The sequence below is a fragment of the Oncorhynchus masou genome, chromosome 17, assembly GCF_036934945.1.
Source record: "Oncorhynchus masou masou isolate Uvic2021 chromosome 17, UVic_Omas_1.1, whole genome shotgun sequence".
Classification (NCBI taxonomy): Eukaryota; Metazoa; Chordata; class Actinopteri; order Salmoniformes; family Salmonidae; genus Oncorhynchus; species Oncorhynchus masou.
Window position 1 is genome coordinate 3395618 of NC_088228.1, and position 21648 is coordinate 3417265.

A 21648-nucleotide genomic window follows, 5' to 3' on the forward strand; every position below is an offset into this window, starting at 1 on the left:
TGGAAGGGGTAGGGGGTCTCAGCAGGGAGGATGGTGGAGGTGGGGGCTCAGCTACATGTTATACAGGGGTTAGGCTACAGCTACATGTTATTACAGGAGGGGGTCTCAGCAGGGTGGATGGTGGAGTTATTACAGGCTACAGGATGGTGGAAGGGGCTACATGTCTCAGCAACAGCGCATGCGTGGCGGGTTGAGCTCAGGGGGAACGTCTGGTTCAGGCTGCAGAGACAGGATACTGTTGGAAAGCTCCCTACTGGGAATCTCCAGAGGCATCTGATGAGACAGGAAGACAGAACAGGAAGTTAACAGACAGTAGAAACAGAATGTCTTTATTACAGGTTATACAGGCTACTACAGCTATATGTTATACAGGCTACAGCTACATGTTATACAGGCTACAGCTACATGTTATTACAGGCTACAGCTACATGTTATACAGGCTACAGCTACATGTTATTACAGGCTACAGCTACATGTTATACAGGCTACAGCTACATGTTATACAGGCTACAGCTGTTACATGTTATACAGGCTACAGCTACATGTTATACAGGCTACAGCTACATGTTATACAGGCTACAGCTATATGTTATACAGGCTACAGCTACATGTTATACAGGCTACAGCTACATGTTATTACAGGCTACAGCTACATGTTATTACAGGTTATACAGGCTACAGCTACATGTTATTACAGCTACATGCTACAGCTACATGTTATTACAGGCTACAGCTACATGTTATACAGGCTACAGCTATATGTTATACAGGCTACAGCTACATGTTATACAGGCTACAGCTACATGTTATTACAGGCTACAGCTACATGTTATTACAGGCTACAGCTACATGTTATTACAGGTTATTACAGGCTACAGCTACATGTTATTACAGGCTACAGCTACATGTTATTACAGGCTACAGCTACATGTTATACAGGCTACAGCTACATGTTATACAGGCAGGCTACATGTTATACAGGCTACAGCTACATGTTATTACAGGCTACAGCTACATGTTATTACAGGCTACAGCTACATGTTATACAGGCTACAGCTACATGTTATACAGGCTACAGTAACACACAAGACAATATTGGGAATTATAGGAAAACATTTTAGGAAATACTCCATAGGCATTTGGTGAGACAGGAAGAAGACAGGAAGTAGCCAGGAAGTAGACAGGAAGTAGACAGGACATAGACAGGAAGAAGAAGTAGTTAATAGGTACACACCTGATCACAAAGAATAGAAAATAGGGTTCAATGACATCCTTCCTTGTCTGAGTCAATGCTTAAAGCAGCAGTTGGTGTGGCAAACAAAAATGACTAATCACAATACTATAAAACACATTGAAGACTATTATCACTTAATAATATACGTACAGTAACAGGAAACTAATACTAAAAAAAAAATCATTACATAGAAAATAATAAAATATATATTTTTAGTTATAGCAGAGACAACAAGAGCACAGTGAGGTAACTACTCACCTTTGCTAGAATGTCGTCCACTAGTTTCAGAAAGCACTCCTCCACGTTAAAGTTATCCTTGGCACTAGCCTCGCAGAAACGCATCCCAGATATCCTGGAGACAAACTGTGGAGAGAAATGGAACTTCTGTAGTGTTGTTTCCCGGGGTATAAGGCAAGATTATAATTTAGCCCTTTTTTTCTCCCCAATTTCGTTATATCAAATTGGTAGTTACAGTCTTGTCCCATCGCTGCAACTCCGTGTACGGACTCGGGAGAGGCGAAGGTTGAGAGCCATGCGTCCTCCGAAACACGACCCTGCCAAGCCTCACTGCTACTTAACACACCGCTCGGAAGCCAGCCGCACCAATGTGTCGGAGGAAACACCGTCCAGCTGGCGACTATGTCGACTATGCGCCCGGCCCGCCTTAAAGTAGTCACTAAGGCATGATGGGACAAGGAAATCATGGCCGGCCAAACCCTCCCCTAACCCGGACGACGCTGGGCCAATTGTGCGCCGCTCATCGGTCACGGCCAGCTGTGGACACAGCCTGGGATTGAACCCGGGTCTGTAGTGATGCCTCAAGCACTGCGACACAGTACCTTAGACCTCTGTGCCACTTGGGAGGCTCCTGATCAAATTTTAAAGCACTCAGAACTCTGGGTAATGTACAACTCAAGGTTTTTCCTTAACTGTCAGATTCTTCAGTGGATCTTCAGAGGAATGTGAAGGAAGCAGTGACATTTACATTGTGCATTGATGAGGTGAGCAATTGTAACAGGAGCGACGTCTGTGTTTAAATCATTTAAGGGGGGTGAAGGAACTCACCCTCTCGGCACTGTATCTATCCTAGGTATTCCTTGAAGAGGTGGGGTTTCAAGGTGTCTGGAGGACCGGAAGGTGGTGATTGACTACGCCAGGACAGCGGAGTCAATCACCACCTTCCGGAGACACCTGAAACCCCACCTCTTCAAAAGCTGAATACCTAGGATAGGATAAGTAATCCTTTCCTCACCCCCCCCCTTAAATGATTTAGATGCACTATTGTAAAGTGGCTGTTCCACTGGAGGTCAGAAGGTGAATTCACCAATTTGTAAGTCGCTCTGGATAAGAGCGTCTGCTAAATGACTTAAATGTAAATGTTTAATCTAGAGCGGAATTAACCCTTTACACTCGTGGGAATTGGCCTATCTGGATAGGGCTAAATTGAAACATTTCTAACAGAACAACTATAAAAGCAAATGCATAACAATTGTAGCAATTGAAAGAGAACAGTTTGGAGATAAATGGGGAAATAATTAGACCAAAAGGTGAGGACTCAACAGTTCACCTGACCAGACTGAATCCAAACATCACACTGTTGATGTGAATGTTACATTTGCTGAACTTTTCACAGCATTTATTAATAACGACATCTGAATATACTCTGATACATTCAGTAACATAAGAATATTCCTGGACAATGTGGGGTAGGTGAAATATAAAAAACAAAACAAAAATGACGACAAGGGTTTGAGAGAGAGGACTGACTGGAGTCTCCAAGTCGACACACGACTCTCTTTCTGTGAGTCATTTCAAGTCATTTCAATGCAGTTTTATGACTCAAGGACGGATCCTCCAACTATAAAAGGTGTTTTTTTGTAGCTCTCCTAGCTGTGTCGTTGAGGAATTGAAGTCAAGGACATTTGTCATTTTGTTTTGTTTGGAACACAGCCCCGCATCCCCACCATCACACAACTACTGTTGCTGATTAACACAATCCTAAAAACGATCCATTATAAATCGCAATCTGGGTCAGGTGGGCTAGCTAAGTTATAAAATACAAAACTTACAGTGTTAGGCTTTCAAGACGCACTTCAGACAGATTGTAATTTTGGTGAGAATAGAACGGAGTGCATTCTGGTCCTCAACGTCTCCTCTTTCAGAACATATTGACTCCTCTTGACTTACAGCATTTCCCCTCACTCAGAAAACAACAAAAGTTACCCAATGAATGGGCGGGATGGGGTCGACTTCTTGTCGTTTCGCGCAGTTCAAAGTTCAAACCGTCTGTCAGTCAAAACCAGTACAGAGCTGTGAAGCGGAGAGACGGAACTCTGACCTCATTTATATATTTCCTCCCTTTAATGATCTGAGGATAACGGCGGTTATCTGATCCTAGATCAGTGTGTAACTCACCCTCTCGGCAGTCTGTTTAGTGACGATGCGGTCTGTCTCACAGTCCAGCTTGTTCCCCACTAGCAGCAGCTCTGCCTCCTCTGAAGCATACTGACCAATGAAAGAGGAGAGATTAGTGCACTAGTATGTGCTCTAAAAAAGTTACTGGAGGACCAGGGTTGGGGGGGGTCACTGGAAGACCAGGGTCGAGGGGGTTACTGGAGGACCAGGGTCGAGTGGGGGGTTTACTGGAAGACCAGGATTGAGGGGGTGGGGGGGTTACTGGAGGACCAAGGGGGAAGGGGGTTACTGGAAGACCAGGGTCGAGGGGGGTTACTGGAGGACAAGGGTCGGGGGGGGGTTTACTGGAAGACCAGGGTTGAGGGGGGTTACTGGAGGACCAGGGTATGGGGGGGGGGACACATTACTGGAAGCCCAGGGTTGAGGGGGATCCATTAGGACAGAACACATTATAAAAGACTGGAGGACCTGGTTTGGGGGGATGGGGTGGGGTACTGGAAGACCAGGGTTGAGGGGGGTTACTGGAGGACCAGGTTTGGGGGTGGGGGGGGGATGGGGTACTGGAAGACCAGGGTTGAGGGTGGGTGGGGGGGGGGGGTACTGGAAGACCAGGGTTGAGGGGGGATTGGTGGGGGGGGGTACTGGAAGACCAGGGTTGAGGGGGTGGGGGGTACTGGAAGACCAGGGTCGAGGCGGGATGGGGGGTACTACTCTACTACATTGGGATTCTAAAACTCACTCTCTGAAAACCAACCAAGCTATCAAAAGCTGTTCCAAGAGTTTTTAGTCTGACCTTGTCGATCATCTTCATCCACTTGGGAAGGTCGTCCATTAGAAGGTTTCCTGCTTGGTGATGTCATAGACCAGTACTATCCCTTTGGCCCCACGGTAGTAGAGACACATCAAATATCAGCGGAGGTTATACTGGATTGAACCTCTCCTGACCAGCTGTATCCCTGGAGGTACAGGACACATCAAATATCAGACTGGATCCATTAGAGACAGAACACATCACATCACATATCAGACTGGATCCATTAGAGACAGGACACATCACATATCAGACTGGATCCATTAGAGACAGAACACATCACATATCAGACTGGATCCATTAGAGACACAACACATCACATATCAGACTGGATCCATTAGAGACAGGACACATCACATATCAGACTGGATCCATTAGAGACAGAACACATCACAGACTGGATCCATTAGAGACAGAACACATCACATATCAGACTGGATCCATTAGAGACAGAACACATCACATATCAGACTGGATCCATTAGAGACAGAACACATCACAGACTGGATCCATTAGAGACAGAACACATCACACATCAGACTGGATCCATTAGAGACAGAACACATCACATATCAGACTGGGATCCATTAGAGACAGACTGGATCATTAGAGACATCACAGACTGGATCCATTAGAGACAGAACACATCACACATCAGACTGGATCTATTAGAGACATTAGAGACAGAACACATCACATATCAGACTGGATCCATTAGAGACAGAACACAACACAGACTGGATCCATTAGAGACAGGACACATCACAGACTGGATCCATTAGAGACAGGACACATCACATATCAGACTGGATCCATTAGAGACAGAACACATCACATATCAGACTGGATCCATTAGAGACAGAACACATCACAACATCAGACTGGATCCATTAGAGACAGAACACATCACATATCAGACTGGATCCATTAGAGACAGAACACATCACATATCAGACTGGATCCATTAGAGACAGAACACATCACATATCAGACTGGATCCATTAGAGACAGAACACATCACATACTGGATCCATTAGAGACAGAACACATCACATACTGGATCCATTAGAGACAGAGACACATCACATATCAGACTGGATCCATTATAGACAGAACACATCACAGACTGGATCTATTAGAGACATCACACATAGACTGGATCAACAGAACACATCACACATCAGACTGGATCCATTAGAGACAGAACACATCACATATCAGACTGGATCCATTAGAGACAGAACACATCACATATCAGACTGGATCCATTAGAGACAGAACACATCACAGACTGGATCCATTAGAGACAGGACACATCACATATCAGACTGGATCCATTAGAGACAGAACACATCACAGACTGGATCCATTAGAGACAGAACACATCACATATCAGACTGGATCCATTAGAGACAGAACACATCACAGACTGGATCCATTAGAGACAGAACACATCACATACTGGATCCATTAGAGACAGAACACATCACATATCAGACTGGATCCATTAGAGACAGAACACATCACAGACTGGATCCATTAGAGACAGAACACATCACATACTGGATCCATTAGAGACAGAACACATCACATATCAGACTGGATCCATTAGAGACAGAACACATCACAGACTGGATCCATTAGAGACAGAACACATCACATAGACTGGATCCATTAGAGACAGAACACATCACATATCAGACTGGATCCATTAGAGACAGAACACATCACAGACTGGATCCATTAGAGACAGAACACATCACATACTGGATCCATTAGAGACAGGACACATCACATATCAGACTGGATCCATTAGAGACAGAACACATCACAGACTGGATCCATTAGAGACAGAACACATCACAGACTGGATCCATTAGAGACAGAACACATCACATATCAGACTGGATCCATTAGAGACAGGACACATCACAGACTGGATCCATTAGAGACAGAACACATCAAATATCAGACTGGATCCATTAGAGACAGAACACATCAAATATCAGACTGGATCCATTAGAGACAGAACACATCACAGACTGGATCCATTAGAGACAGAACACATCACATATCAGACTGGATCCATTAGAGACAGAACACATCACAGACTGGATCTATTAGAGACAGAACACATCACATATCAGACTGGATCCATTAGAGACAGAACACATCACAGACTGGATCCATTAGAGACAGAACACATCACATATCAGACTGGATCCATTAGAGACAGAACACATCACATACTGGATCCATTAGAGACAGAACACATCACATATCAGACTGGATCCATTAGAGACAGAACACATCACAGACTGGATCCATTAGAGACAGAACACATCACATACTGGATCCATTAGAGACAGGACACATCACATATCAGACTGGATCCATTAGAGACAGAACACATCACAGACTGGATCCATTAGAGACAGAACACATCACAGACTGGATCCATTAGAGACAGAACACATCACATATCAGACTGGATCCATTAGAGACAGGACACATCACAGACTGGATCCATTAGAGACAGAACACATCAAATATCAGACTGGATCCATTAGAGACAGAACACATCAAATATCAGACTGGATCCATTAGAGACAGAACACATCACAGACTGGATCCATTAGAGACAGAACACATCACATATCAGACTGGATCCATTAGAGACAGAACACATCACAGACTGGATCCATTAGAGACAGAACACATCACATATCAGACTGGATCTATTAGAGACAGAACACATCACATATCAGACTGGATCCATTAGAGACAGAACACATCACAACACAGACTGGATCCATTAGAGACAGAACACATCACAACACAGACTGGATCTATTAGAGACAGAACACATCACATATCAGACTGGATCCATTAGAGACAGAACACATCACAACACAGACTGGATCTATTAGAGACAGAACACATCACAACACAGACTGGATCCATTAGATAGAGACAGGACACATATCAGACTGGATCCATTAGAGACAGGACACATCACAGACTGGATCCATTAGAGACAGGACATCATCACAGACTGGATCCATTAGAGACAGAACACATCAAATATCAGACTGGATCCATTAGAGACAGAACACATCAAATATCAGACTGGATCCATTAGTGACAGAACACATCACAGACTGGATCCATTAGAGACAGAACACATCACATATCAGACTGGATCCATTAGAGACAGAACACATCACATATCAGACTGGATCCATTAGAGACAGAACACATCACAACACAGACTGGATCCATTAGAGACAGAACACATCACAGACTGGATCCATTAGAGACAGAACACATCACATATCAGACTGGATCCATTAGAGACAGGACACATCACAGACTGGATCCATTAGAGACAGAACACATCACAGACTGGATCCATTAGAGACAGGACACATCACATATCAGACTGGATCCATTAGAGACAGGACACATCACATATCAGACTGGATCCATTAGAGACAGAACACATCACAGACTGGATCCATTAGAGACAGAACACATCACATACTGGATCCATTAGAGACAGGACACATCACAGACTGGATCCATTAGAGACAGAACACATCACATATCAGACTGGATCTATTAGAGGATCCATTAGAGACAGAACACATCACATATCAGACTGGATCCATTAGAGACAGAACACATCACATATCAGACTGGATCCATTAGAGACAGAACACATCACACATCAGACTGGATCCATTAGAGACAGAACACATATCAGACTGGATCCATTAGAGACAGAACACATCACAGACTGGATCCATTAGAGACAGGACACAACACAGACAGGATCTATTAGATAGAGACAGGACATATCACAGACTGGATCCATTTGTTAGGTTTTCCAGACCATCTGTCCAGACTGAGTGTGTCTTGTACAATGTTTTTTTGTTGTTGTTACCTTTATTTAAATTAGGCAAGTCAGTCAATAAGAACACATTCTTATTTACAATGACGACCTACACTCAGCACTGTCAACACTTCTATAAGACGTAAAATGTACGTTCTTCCTATTTCCACTCAGCACTACAAAAGGCACTGCAGCAGTAATGAACGAGTAGGAAAGTGTATCTATAGGCTTGCCTTGTTGTTATTATTAGTGGCTTTAGTGGCTTGGGTCTATAGGCTTGCCTTGTTGTTATTATTAGTGGCTTGGGTCTATAGGCTTGCCTTGATGTTATTATTAGTGGCTTGGGTCTATAGGCTTGCCCTGTTATTATTATTATTAGTACGTATTATTATCATATCCCAACCAGAAGCCATGGATTACAGGCAACATCCGCACTGAGCTAAATAGTAGAGCTGCCGCTTTCAAGGAACGGGACTCTAACCCGGAAGCTTATAAGAAATCCCGCTATGCCCTCTGAAGAACCATCAAACAGGCAAAGCGTCAATTCAGGACAAAGATCGAATCATACTACACCGGCTGTGATGCTCGTCGGCTGAAGCAGGGCCTGCAAACTATTACAGACTACAAAGGGAAGCACAGCCAAGAGCTGCCCAGTGACACGAGCCTACCAGACGAGCTAAACTACTTCTATGCTCGCTCGAGGCAAAAAACACTGAAAGATGCATGAGAGCCCCAGCTGTTCCGGATAACTGTGTGATCATGCTCTCCGCAGCCGATGTGAGTAAGACCTTTAGACAGGTCAACATTCACAAGGCTGCAGGGCAAAACAGATTACCAGGACGTGTACTGCGAGCATGCACTGACCAACTGGCAAGTGTCTTCACTGACATTTCCAACCTCTCCCTGTCCGAGTCTGTAATACCAACATGTTTCAAGCAGACCACCATAGTCCCTGTAGCCAGGAACTCTAAGGTAACCTGCCTAAATGACTAGCGACCCATAGAACTCACATCAGTAGCCATGAAGTGCTTTGAAAGGCCTTCATGGCTCACATCAACACGACAATCCCAGAAACCCTAGACGCACCCCAATTTGCATACCGCCCCAACAGATCCACAGATGATGCAATCTCTATTGCACTCCACACTCCACAAAAGAAACACCTATGTGAGAATGATGTTTATTGACTACAGCTCAGCGTTCAACACCATTGTGCCCTCAAAGCTCATCACTAAGCTAAGGACCCTGGGACTAAACACCTCCCTCTGCAACTGCATCCTGGACTTACTGACGGGCTGCCCCCAGGTGGTGAGGGTAGGTAACAACACATCCACCACGCTGATCCTCAACACAGGGGCCCCTCAGGGGTGCGTGCTCAGTCCACTCCTGTACTCCCTGTTCACTCATGACTGCACGGCCAGGCACGACTCTACACTAGAGGTCGACCGATTATGATTTTTCAACGCCGATACCGATTATTGGAAGACCAAAAAACCTGATACCGATTAATCTGACAATTTTTTAAATGTATTTATAATAATGACAACTACAACAATACTGAATGAACAATTATTTTAACTTAATATAATACATCAATAAAATCAATTTAGCCTCAAATAAATAATGAAACATGTTCAATTTGGTTTAAATAATGCAAAAACAAAGTGTTGGAGAAGAAAGTAAAAGTGCAATATGTGCCATGTAAGAAAGCTAACGTTTAAGTTCCTTGCTCAGAACATATGAAAGCTGGTGGTTCCTTTAAACATGAGTCTTCAATATTCCCAGGTAAGAAGTTTTAGGTTGAAGTTGGTATAGGAATTATAGGATTATTTCTCTCTATACCATTTGTATTTCATTAACCTTTGACAATTGGATGTTCTTATAGGCACTTTAGTATTGCCAGTGTAACAGTATAGCTTCCATCCCTCTCCTCACCCCTACCTGGGCTCGAACCAGGAACACATCGACAACAGCCACCCTCGAAACAGCGTTACCCATGCAGAGCAAGGGGAACAACTACTCCAAGTCTCAGAGCGAGTGACGTTTGAAACGCTTTTAGCGCGCACCCCGCTAACTAGCTAGCCATTTCATATCGGTTACACCAGCCTAATCTCGGGAATTGATAGGCTTGAAGTCATAAACAGCACAATGCTTGACGCACAACGAAGAGCTGCTGGCAAAACGCACGAAAGTGCTGTTTGAATGAATGCTTATGAGCCTGCTGCTGCCTACCACCGCTCAGACTGCTCTATCAAATCATAGACTTAATTATAACATAATAACACACAGAAATACGGGCCTTAGGTCATTAATATGGTCGAATACGGAAACTATCATCTCGAAAACAAGACGTTTATTATTTCAGTGAAATACGGAACCGTTCCGTATTTTATCTAAGGGGTGGCATCCATTAGTCTAAATAATCCTGTTACATTGCACAACCTTCAATGTTATGTCATAATTACGTAACATTCTGGCAAATTAGGCGGCCCAAACTGTTGCATATACACTGACTCTGCGTGCAATGAACGCAAGAGAAGTGACACAATTTCACCTGGTTAATATTGCCTTTTTAACCTGGATTTATTTTAGCTAAATATGCAGGTTTAAAAATATATACTGTTCCGAGACCATCATTGAAAATAAGACTGTGTTCTTAACTGACTTGCCTAGTTAAAGAAAGGTGTTTTAAAAATATATATATATATATTATTTTTTTTCGGTCAAATTGGTGTCCAAAAATACCAATTTCCAATTGTCATGAAAACTTGAAATCGGCCATTCCAATTAATCGGTCAACCTCTACTCTACAACTGATCACAGCCTATAGGGAGGAGGTCAGAGACCTGGCCGTGAGGTGCCAGAATAACAACCTCTCCCTCAACATGATCAAGACAAAGGAGAGGATTGTGGACTACAGGAAAAAGAGGACCAAGCACACACCCCATTCTCATCGACAGGGCTGTAGTGGAGCAGGTTAAGAGCTTCAAGTTCCTTGGTGTCCACATCACCAACAAACTAACATGATCCAAACACACCAAGACAGTTGTGAAGAGGGCACGACAAAGCCTATTCCCCCTCAGGAGACTGAAAACATTTGTCATGGGTCCTCAGATCCTCAAAAGGTTCTACAGCTGCACCATCGAGAGCATCCTGACTCGTCTCATCACCGCCTGGTACGGCAACTGCTTGGCCTCCAACCTCAAGGCATTACAGAGGGTAGTGCGTGTGCTCCAGTACATCACCGGGGCCAAGCTGCCTGCCATCCAGGACCTCTATACCAGGCGGTGTCGGAGGAAGGCCCTGAAAATTCCCGAACACCTAATCAAATGACTACCTATTTGCATTGCCCTAATCAAATCCCTCTCTCACACCGCTGCTACTCTCAGTTGTCATCTATGCATAGTCACTTTAATAACTCTACCTACATGTACATACTACCTCAACTAACCGGTGCCCCTGCACATTGACTCTGTACCGGTACCCCCTGTATATAGCCTCCACATTGACTCTGTACCGGTACCCCCTGTATATAGCCTCCACATTGACTCTGTACTGGTACCCCCTGTATATAGCCTCCACATTGACTCTGTACCGGTACCCCCTGTATATAGCCTCCACATTGACTCTGTACCGGTACCCCCTGTATATAGCCTCCACATTGACTCTGTACCAGTACCCCCTGTATATAACCTCCACATTGACTCTGTACCGGTACCCTGTATATAGTCTCACTATTGTTATTTTACTGCTGCTCTTTAATTACTTGTTACTTTTATTTCTTATTCTTATCCATATTGTTTTTAAACTGCATTGTTGGTTAGGGGCTCATAAGTCAGCATTTCACTGTATTCTGCACATGTGACTAATAAATCAAATTTGATTTAATTTGATTTGCTGTACCCTAGGTAGAGCAGGGTTACATGGAGGCTGACTGACAGTGGTGGAGCCCAGATTAATGGGTACAGTCCAGTACACTACTGTGCAGTAAATCAGTCTGTGTGAGGTAGTGAAACAGAATAAGTGAGACAGAGGAAATGAACCAGGAAGTTATTAAAGAGACTGATTGATGACTTCCTGTTCCTTTTGACTCACCAGATTTGCAACCTGATCTTCTTCCCTCTCAGCTCCACCGTCTTGATCTTAAAATCTACTCCTGCAGGGAGAGGGAAGAGGGAGAGAGAAAGAGCATGAAAAAAGTAGTCATGTGCTCTACTGCAATGCTCTACTACTCTCGTGCTCTGCCCTAGTGCTCTCCTACGCTAGTGCTCTACTACTCTAGTGTTCTACTACTCTAGTGTTCTACTACTCTAGTGTTCTACTACTCTAGTGTTCTACTACTCTAGTGTTCTACTACTCTAGTGCTCTGCCATAGTGGACTACTGCTCTAGTCTAGTGCTCTACTGCTCTAGTCTAGTGCTCTACTTTAGTGCTCTGCCCTAGTGCGCTACTGCTCTGCCCTAGTGCTCTACTACTTAGTGCTCTACTCTAGTGCGCGACTGCTCTACTCTAGTGCTCTACTGCTCTACTCTAGTGCTCTACTACTCTAGTGCTCTACTACTCCACTCTAGTGCTCTAATGCTCTGCCCTAGTGCTCTACTACTCTAGTGCTCTACTGCTCTACACTAGTGCTCTACTACTCTAGTGCTCTACTACTCTACTCTAGTGCTCTACTGCTCTACTCCTCTAGTCTAGTGATCTACTTTAGCGCTCTGCCCTAATGCTCTACTCTAGTGCTCTACTACTCTACTCTAGTGCTCTACTGCTCTGCCCTAGTGCTCTACCCTAGTGCTCTACTACTCCACTCTAGTGCTCTACTACTCCTCTAGTGCTCTAATGCTGCTACTACTCTAGTGCTCTACTACTCTAGATACCAGGAGTGAGCGATCTGCCTTAATGCTCTACTGCTCTACTCTAGTGCCTACTATAGTCTAGTGCTCTACTGCTCTACTCTAGTGCTCTACTGCTCCACTCTAGTGCTCTACTACTCCACTAGTGACTCTAGTGCTCTACTCTAGTGCTCTCCTACTCTACTCTAGTGCTCTACAACTGCTCTGCCCTAGTGCTCTACTACTCTGCCCTAGTGCTCTACTACTCTGCCCTAGTGCTCTACTACTCTGCTCTAGTGCTCTACTGCAGTGCTCTACTATAGTACTCTACTGCTCTGCCCTAGTGCTCTACTGCTCCGCCCTAGTGCTCTACTACTCGACTCTAGTGCTCTGCCCTAGTGCTCTACTACTCTAGATACCAGGAGTGCTCCTTAATGCTCTACTGCTCTACTCTAGTGCTCTATAGTCTAGTGCTCTACTGCTCTACTGCTCCACTCTAGTGCTCTACTACTCCACTACTCGACTCTAGTGCTCTACTCTAGTGCTCTCCTACTCTACTCTAGTGCTCTACAACTCTACTCTAGTGCTCTAATCTAGTGCTCTACTACTCTACTCTAGTGCTCTACTGCTCCACTCGTGCTCTACTGCTCTGCCCTAGTGCTCTACTGCTCTACTGCTCTGCCCTTGTGCTCTACTACTCTAGTGCTCTACGGCTCTGCCCTAGTGCTCTACTCCTCTAGTCTAGTGCTCTACTACTCTAGTCTAGCGCTCTGCCCTAGTGCTCTACCTGCTCTGCCCTAGTGCTCTACTGCTCTATTGCTCTGCCCTAGTGCTCTACTCCTCTAGTCTAGTGATCTACTTTAGCGCTCTGCCATAATGCTCTACTCTAGTACTCTACTACTCTACTCTAGTGCTCTACTGCTCTGCCCTAGTGTTCTACTACTCCACTCTAGTGCTCTACTACTCGACTCTAGTGCTCTAATGCTCTGCCCTAGTGCTCTACTACTCTAGTGCTCTACTCTAGTGCTCTACTACTCTAGTGCTCTACTACTCTAGTCTAGTGCTCTACTGCTCTGCCCTAGTGCTCTACTCTAGTGATCTACTTTAGCGCCTGCCTTAATGCTCTACTGCTCTACTCTAGTGCTCTACTATAGTCTAGTGCTCTACTGCTCTACTCTAGTGCTCTGCTGCTCTATTCTAGTGCTCTACTACTCTACTGCTCTGCCCTAGTGCTCTACTGCTCTGCCCTAGTGCTCTACTGCTCTGCCCTAGTGCTCTACTGCTCTGCCCTAGTGCTCTACTACTCTGCCCTAGTGCTCTACTACTCTGCCCTAGTGCTCTACTACTCTGCCCTAGTGCTCTACTACTCTGCCCTAGTGCTCTACTGCAGTGCTCTACTATAGTACTCTACTGCTCTGCCCTAGTGCTCTACTGCTCTGCCCTAGTGCTCTACTACTCTAGTGCTCTACTCTAGTGCTCTACTACTCTAGTCTAGCACTCTTCCCTAGTGCTCTACTGCTCTTCCCTAGTGCTCTACTGCTCTACTCTAGTGCTCAATTTGTAAGTCGCTCTGGATAAGAGCGTCTGCTAAATGACTTAAATGTAAATGTAATGTAAATGTCTCTACTGCTCTACTCCTCTACTGCTCTACTCTAGAGCTCTGCCCTAGTGCTCTACCGCTCTGCCCTAGAGCTCTACTGCTCTACTCTAGAGCTCTACTGCTCTACTCTAGAGCTCTACTGCTCTGCCCTAGTGCTCTACTGCTCTGCCCTAGTGCTCTACTACTCTACTGCTCTGCCCTAGTGCTCTACTACTCTAGTGCTCTACCGCTCTGCCCTAGTGCTCTACTGCTCTACTCTAGTGTTCTGATACTGCCTGGGCAGAGTTGAGATGACTTTAAGGAATAAAAAATAATTATGTCATCAAATAAAAAAGTAAGTAATACCCCCCCTCCCCAATGTGGACCTGACAGAGAGAATGGAATATTTTCAATGTTTTGGCAATTGAATGTTAACTATTTTTGGTTTTGCAATTAACTTTAAAAAGCTCTAAAATCATTGTAACATCATTATTTCTTACTGCACTTCATGTTTTTTTGTTTTTTTTTTATTAATTATAAAAATGAAATCCGTGATTTTTTGTTTTTTTTACGAATCGAACCAAAACCAATCAGACCTTAAAATGCACTGACCTAACAACACCAATCTCTAGCAAGAGAACAGTTCGTTCCCTCAGTCAGTAGTACCAAAGATCTGCATAACTAAACCCAGATACACCACAGCCTGTCTTTTCCAACGGGAACTATTGAGTCAAAGTGGGCAGAGCCAATCACGACATAGCGAGTTCCTATTGACGCGTTCTAGAGTTCATCTGCATATTTCCGTCAGGGAACGCCTCCTGCGTGAAGTACGCATGCGTGGTCACTCAATTCGCAATGGGTAAAAGTCTACATAACTTAGTCCACTCTGTTCATAACAGTTTGTAGTTTTGGGTACCGAAAAATTTAATTGCGGACAAATGTTTCATCGATGATAAAATATGCAGAATTTCGGTTCAAGCTTCTCCCACTGTCGGCCATATTTGGTAGTGAGTGGAAAAGGTCAAGCGGATGCTTCACATTTATACATCCGGTGACATATCTGTCTCATTGTTCTATCTGTGGTAGTACTGCTACATCTGCTGGACATGGCTCAAATTACAGTAGTACGAGATGTCTGCTATGATGTACAGATTCGTGTCAACACATTCTCAAGGGTAATTCACCATATGGCAGTCTTTCCTTTTAGTTATTTACCAACTTCTGCTTTTCAGATTAGATTTTACTACAACTTCTGTCAACTACCATGGCCACACAGTAGCGGGTGGGTATCATGTGTTACGTTCAAAACAGGAATCTGTTCCAAAAACTTCATAAATAACAAGGTTGTTCAACAAACAACGCATACAAAAGTAACATGATCAATTCAACTAGTTAATTAACGAAATAGGCATCAACTCACCACGTAGTTTATTCTTAACGTTTGTCCATAGGATACCAGGAGTGAGGACAGACATTTCCCGGAATATAACGTAGTGAGTGAAAACTCCATGACATTAACCCACTCCTTACCCCTGACATCTTATTCTGCAGTTAAACAACTTTTGTATGCGTTGTTTATTGAACAACCTTGTTATTTATGAAGTTTGTGTAACAGATTCCTGTTTTGAACGTAACACAAATTATACCCACCCCACAGTAAGTAGATGTTCAACGATAAAGGTTGGTTGCATTTCTCACTGACAAGTCATGCAACGCAAACGTGACTAGACTTGGATCAAAACAACATAACTTGTTTTCAGATAGTTTGGCTAGTAACGGACATTAGATGACCATTCCTTACCAACAGTTGATTTGCATGCTTCACAGAAAGTGTCGTCTGTAAATCTTTCCATTAGACTGGTTTTTCCCACGCCACGGGAGCCGATAATGATAATTTGAAGTTTGTAATCAGCGGGCCTCGGCGGCATCTTCCTGCGGCGAGACTGTGCCCCCAAAGCGGGGGAAGCATTCGCTGATCCCCCGCCACCGGCCATCCGCTTGATTTCATACCTCGAATCCATCAATAATTCCACATTTGAACCCCTAGCTATATACGCTTTAAAATGGGAGAAGATCACTTTTCTATAGTCTTTTAAATGAGTTAGTTCAGGAAAGTTTTTCAACTTCCAAGTATGTTGTTTAGCTGCTGACTGTCAAGCGGATCCTGGGAGCATGTTCATTACGTCACCGCAGGCACCATAAAATCTCGCCAGTCCTCTTCTTCTTCGTTGGGATTTGGTTGGCAGGATCGCATCCAACTTCCAGGTGCATACATCGCCACCTACTGTACTGGTGTGTGTGAGGCCATTCATGTCCTTTCTACATTATATTCTTTTGATACAATAATACAACATGGGGGGGGAATTGCCCTGACAACTATTGGCCCTCTCTAAAAATCCACCACACATTCCACTATTTAACCCTATAAAAACCCACCACCCATTCCACTATTTAATAGCCCTATCTAATCTGACTCCAGACCAACGGTTTGAGGATGTATCACTACCCTGCAGCGCTGTTCTGCAGTCAGTACTTCTCAGCCGCTGCCACCACAACCTCCATTTTCTGTGACTTTGATCCATTTCTGCAGTATAATTAACAACCATGGCTATAAATGCTCAATTTTAAATGAACCCCCCCCACTTGACTGAAGCACTTATTCTTCCCCATCGCTCTCTCATGGTCTCTGCCTCCTCTCAGGAATCCTCTCAGGATCCCTCACCCTGTACCCATCTTCCTCTACCACTCTCTTCACTGCTTCAGCATACAACACCTTCTGTACTACTGTAACCCTGGCAACCTCAATCTGCCTTTCTCTCACCGGACACCTCCGATCGAACAGCCCCATAATCACCCCCACAACTAAACACACACAACGTTCTCCACCGATACCACAAATGCCTTTGTCTCATGCCCTCCTGCACACTTCTCACATCTAGGCAATTCCCTCCAACACCCTTCCATAAATTTGACACCTAAAACACTGTCATATTTTCGGAACATAAAACTCTCACGGGATAACTAACACTTCCTACCTTGACCTTATCTGGTAAAAACAAATCTGCATCAAACCTCAGCATGATAGATAATGTCTTCTCCTTTTCCCCCCACCATATTTACGTATCACAGAACGACAGGTGTCCCAGACACCAGGAATGTTCACTTTCAAACTGCTCCTCCTCAACACTTAAACGCCACCCCCGTTTATCATTCCTTTCAAACTGCTCCTCCTCAACACTTAAACGCCACCCCCGTTTATCATTCCTTTCAAACTGCTCCTCCTCAACACTTAAACGCCACCCCTGTTTATCATTCCTTTTAAACTGCTCCTCCTCAACACTTAAACGCCACCCCCGTTTATCATTCCTTTCAAACTGCTCCTCCTCAACACTTAAACGCCACCCCCATTATCATTCCTTTCAACAGCGCCCTGCTCCAGAAAGAAAAACACCTCGCAATTCTTGTCCCTTAATCTCGTAATCCGGAGAGCCCTTTCTCTCTGGACAGAGGAAACACAATAAATCGTCATGTCCACTCCGAGTTACCTTCATCAACTCAACAGTCCCCAAACCTCTCCTTCACCCAACCTGATATCACGTATGGATCAACCAAAAAAGAAAACACATTGGTGTTTTACAGTTTGATAAATGACATTGCTATGACCCAGTGTAAGAAATGATGGCTTCTATTAATTGTGCAGTGCACCCTGGGATTAGCCTTGGCTGTAACTTATCCTAGACACGTTGGTAAACTAACGTTAGCTAGCCATGCTGCCTCGTGCTAATTGTGTTAAACCAAGCTGTAGTTTTGTTTCGTTACTGGTAGCTAGCATTTTTTAATTGATCAGTGATCATTGCTTTGGTGATATGCTTCGATGGGCAGTCATGGATACAGCACCGCTACTGATTACACAGCCAACTAATGTGTGCCTCACCATACAATAGTTACTCCAAATGACTTCTTCTCATGATTTATTACATACATTTGAACGTCTGTTAGAAACCCCCAGACGTCTCCAGAGATGGAGTCCATATAAACTAATAACCATAGCAGGACACGGTCAGTGACAATGTTAGAGGAGTAGCAACAAAGGCTGCTTTTCTTCTGACTTCTACATCGCGTTCCTCTCACGCATACAGAGGGAGACAAACAACAACATGGCTGCCGTCTCAATGAACCGTAGAGTACTATTACAAACAAACCAGGGATGGAGGACATAACCATAAACTAGTATCTACAAACTACACTATACTACCACAGATGTTATAACAACCATGACACTACTAAATGAACTATTAAGCATAGACCCAACATCCAGCAGAAACTAGAAGAGAGAAAGAGAACAGGAGACCTTAAGCATAGACCCAACATCCAGCAGAAACTAGAGGTGAGAAAGAGAACAGGAGACCTTAAGCATAGACCCAACATCCCGCAGAAACTAGAAGAGAGAAAGAGAACAGGATACCTTAAGCATAGACCCAACATCCCGCAGAAACTAGAGGAGAGAAAGAGAACAGGAGACCTTAAGCATAGACCCAACATCCCGCAGAAACTAGAGGAGAGAAAGAGAACAGGATACCTTAAGCATAGACCCAACATCCCGCAGATGATGCCTAATGTAGTTCAGATGGTCTGCAGGTGGTTCAGGTGACAGGAGGTGTCTTCAGACTCACGAGCATCTAAAGAACTATTTAAAACATCAGTGTAGATGTATAAGAGAACGAGGATGGATAACACAACCCTCACATTTAAACAGAACACTGGCCTATATACCCCCACACACACACAATGGCTTGGAGTCCCAGAAAAGACATTAAAAAACAACTGGTGTTGTAGACTCCCAGAAACTGCTCAGGCCTCTTCTACTCCTGGAGAGGGTAGAAGCTGCTCTTGTAAGGCTCGAGATAATGGTCAGTCATATTTCCATAAAATAAAATAAAAACAAAGTGTGAAATTCATCCCAAAATTGTGAATTCAATAAAAATGTGAGATTAAATCTTACACACGTTTTTGCAATTATTCAGGAGGAAGATATGGCTGAGAAACATCAGGTGTAGGGGACATCAGTCAGAAGATGTCCTTCAAGGACCTGAAGAAATGGGGCCATGCTGTGTGAGAAGAGCACTTTGAATAGCGTTTTTTAAAATTCTGATTAAAGATGCATCTACTATCTTTTGTCAGTAAACATAAATTTCAGTCATGTGATATTTTTCTGGTCATAACGTCTCTTTCAACAGCGTTCGCTTCAATCTGCACAGGGAAATGCTTACTTACAGGCCCAATGCTGAATACAACAGGTGAGGTAGACCTCACAGTGAAATGCTGAATTCAACAGGTGTAGTAGACCTTACAGTGAAATGCTGAATACAACAAGTGTAGCCCTTACAGTGAAATGCTGAATACAACAAGTGTAGCCCTTACAGTGAAATGCTGAATACAACAAGTGTAGCCCTTACAGTGAAATGCTGAATACAACAAGTGTAGCCCTTACAGTGAAATGCTGAATACAACAAGTATGGCCCTTACAGTGAAATGCTGAATACAACAAGTGTAGTAGCCCTTACAGTGAAATGCTGAATACAACAAGTGTAGCACTTACAGTGAAATGCTGAATACAACAAGTGTAGTAGACCTTACAGTGAAATGCTGAATACAACAAGTGTAGCCCTTACAGTGAAATGCTGAATACAACAAGTGTAGACCTTACAGTGAAATGCTGAATACAACAGGTGTAGTAGACCTCACAGTGAAATGCTGAATACAACAGGTGTAGTAGACCTTACAGTGAAATACTGAATACAACAGATGTAGTAGACCTCACAGTGAAATGCTGAATACAACAGGTGTAGGTAGACCTCACTGTGAAATGCTGAATACAACAGGTGTAGTAGACCTCACAGTGAAATGCTGAATTCAACAGGTGAGGTAGACCTCACAGTGAAATGCTGAAAACAACAGGTGTAGTAGACCTTACAGTGAAATGCTGAATATAACAAGTGTAGACCTTACAGTGCAATGCTGAATACAACAGGTGTAGTAGACCTTACAGTGAAATACTTACTTACAAGCCCTTAACCAACAGTGCAGTTCAAGAAGAGTTAAGAAAATATTTACCAAATTAAGTAAAAAATAATAAATAGTAACATAATTACTTAACAATAACGAGGTTATATACAGGGGCGAGGGATACTGAGTCAGTGTGGGAGGTTAGAGGTCATTTGTACATGTAGGTAGGGGTGAAGTGACTATGCATAGATAATAAACAGAGAGTAGCAGCAGTGTACAAAACAAATGGGGGGTGGGGGGGGGGTCAATGTAAATAGTCTGGTGGCGATTTGATTAGATGTTCAGCAGTCTTATGGCTTGGGGGTAGAAGCTGTTTAGAAGCCTCTTGGTCCAAGACTTGGCGCTCCAGTACAGTTTGCCGTGCGGTAGCAGAGAAAACACTCTGTCTTGGGTGACTGGAGTCTCTTGACAATTTTCTGGGCTTTCATCTGGCACTGCCTATTATATAGGTCCTGGATTGCAGGAAGCTTGGCCCCAGTGATGTACTGGTACCGAGCAGTTGCCATACCAGGCGGTGATGCAACTGGTCAGGATGCTCTCGATGGTGCAGCTGTAGAACCTTTTGAGGATCTGAGGACCCATGCCAAATCTTTTCAGTCTCCTGAAGGGGAAAAGTTGTTTTTGTTTAAAAAAATACTTATTTCCCTCATTAAAATGGAAATCAATTTATAACATTTTTGACATTTGTTTTTCTGGATTTTGTTGTTGTTATTCTGTCTCTCACTGTTCAATTAAACCTACCATTAAAATTATAGACTGATCATTTCTTTGTCAGTGGGCAAATGTACAAAATCAGCAGGGGATCAAATACTTTTTTCC

General features: G+C 43.8%; 1 pseudogene; it reads right to left on the bottom strand.

Moving 5' to 3' along the window:
• Positions 1 to 165: 165 nt before the first annotated feature.
• Positions 166 to 16943, bottom strand: LOC135558117 (ras-related protein Rab-12-like; annotated as a pseudogene).
• Positions 16944 to 21648: the final 4705 nt, after the last annotated feature.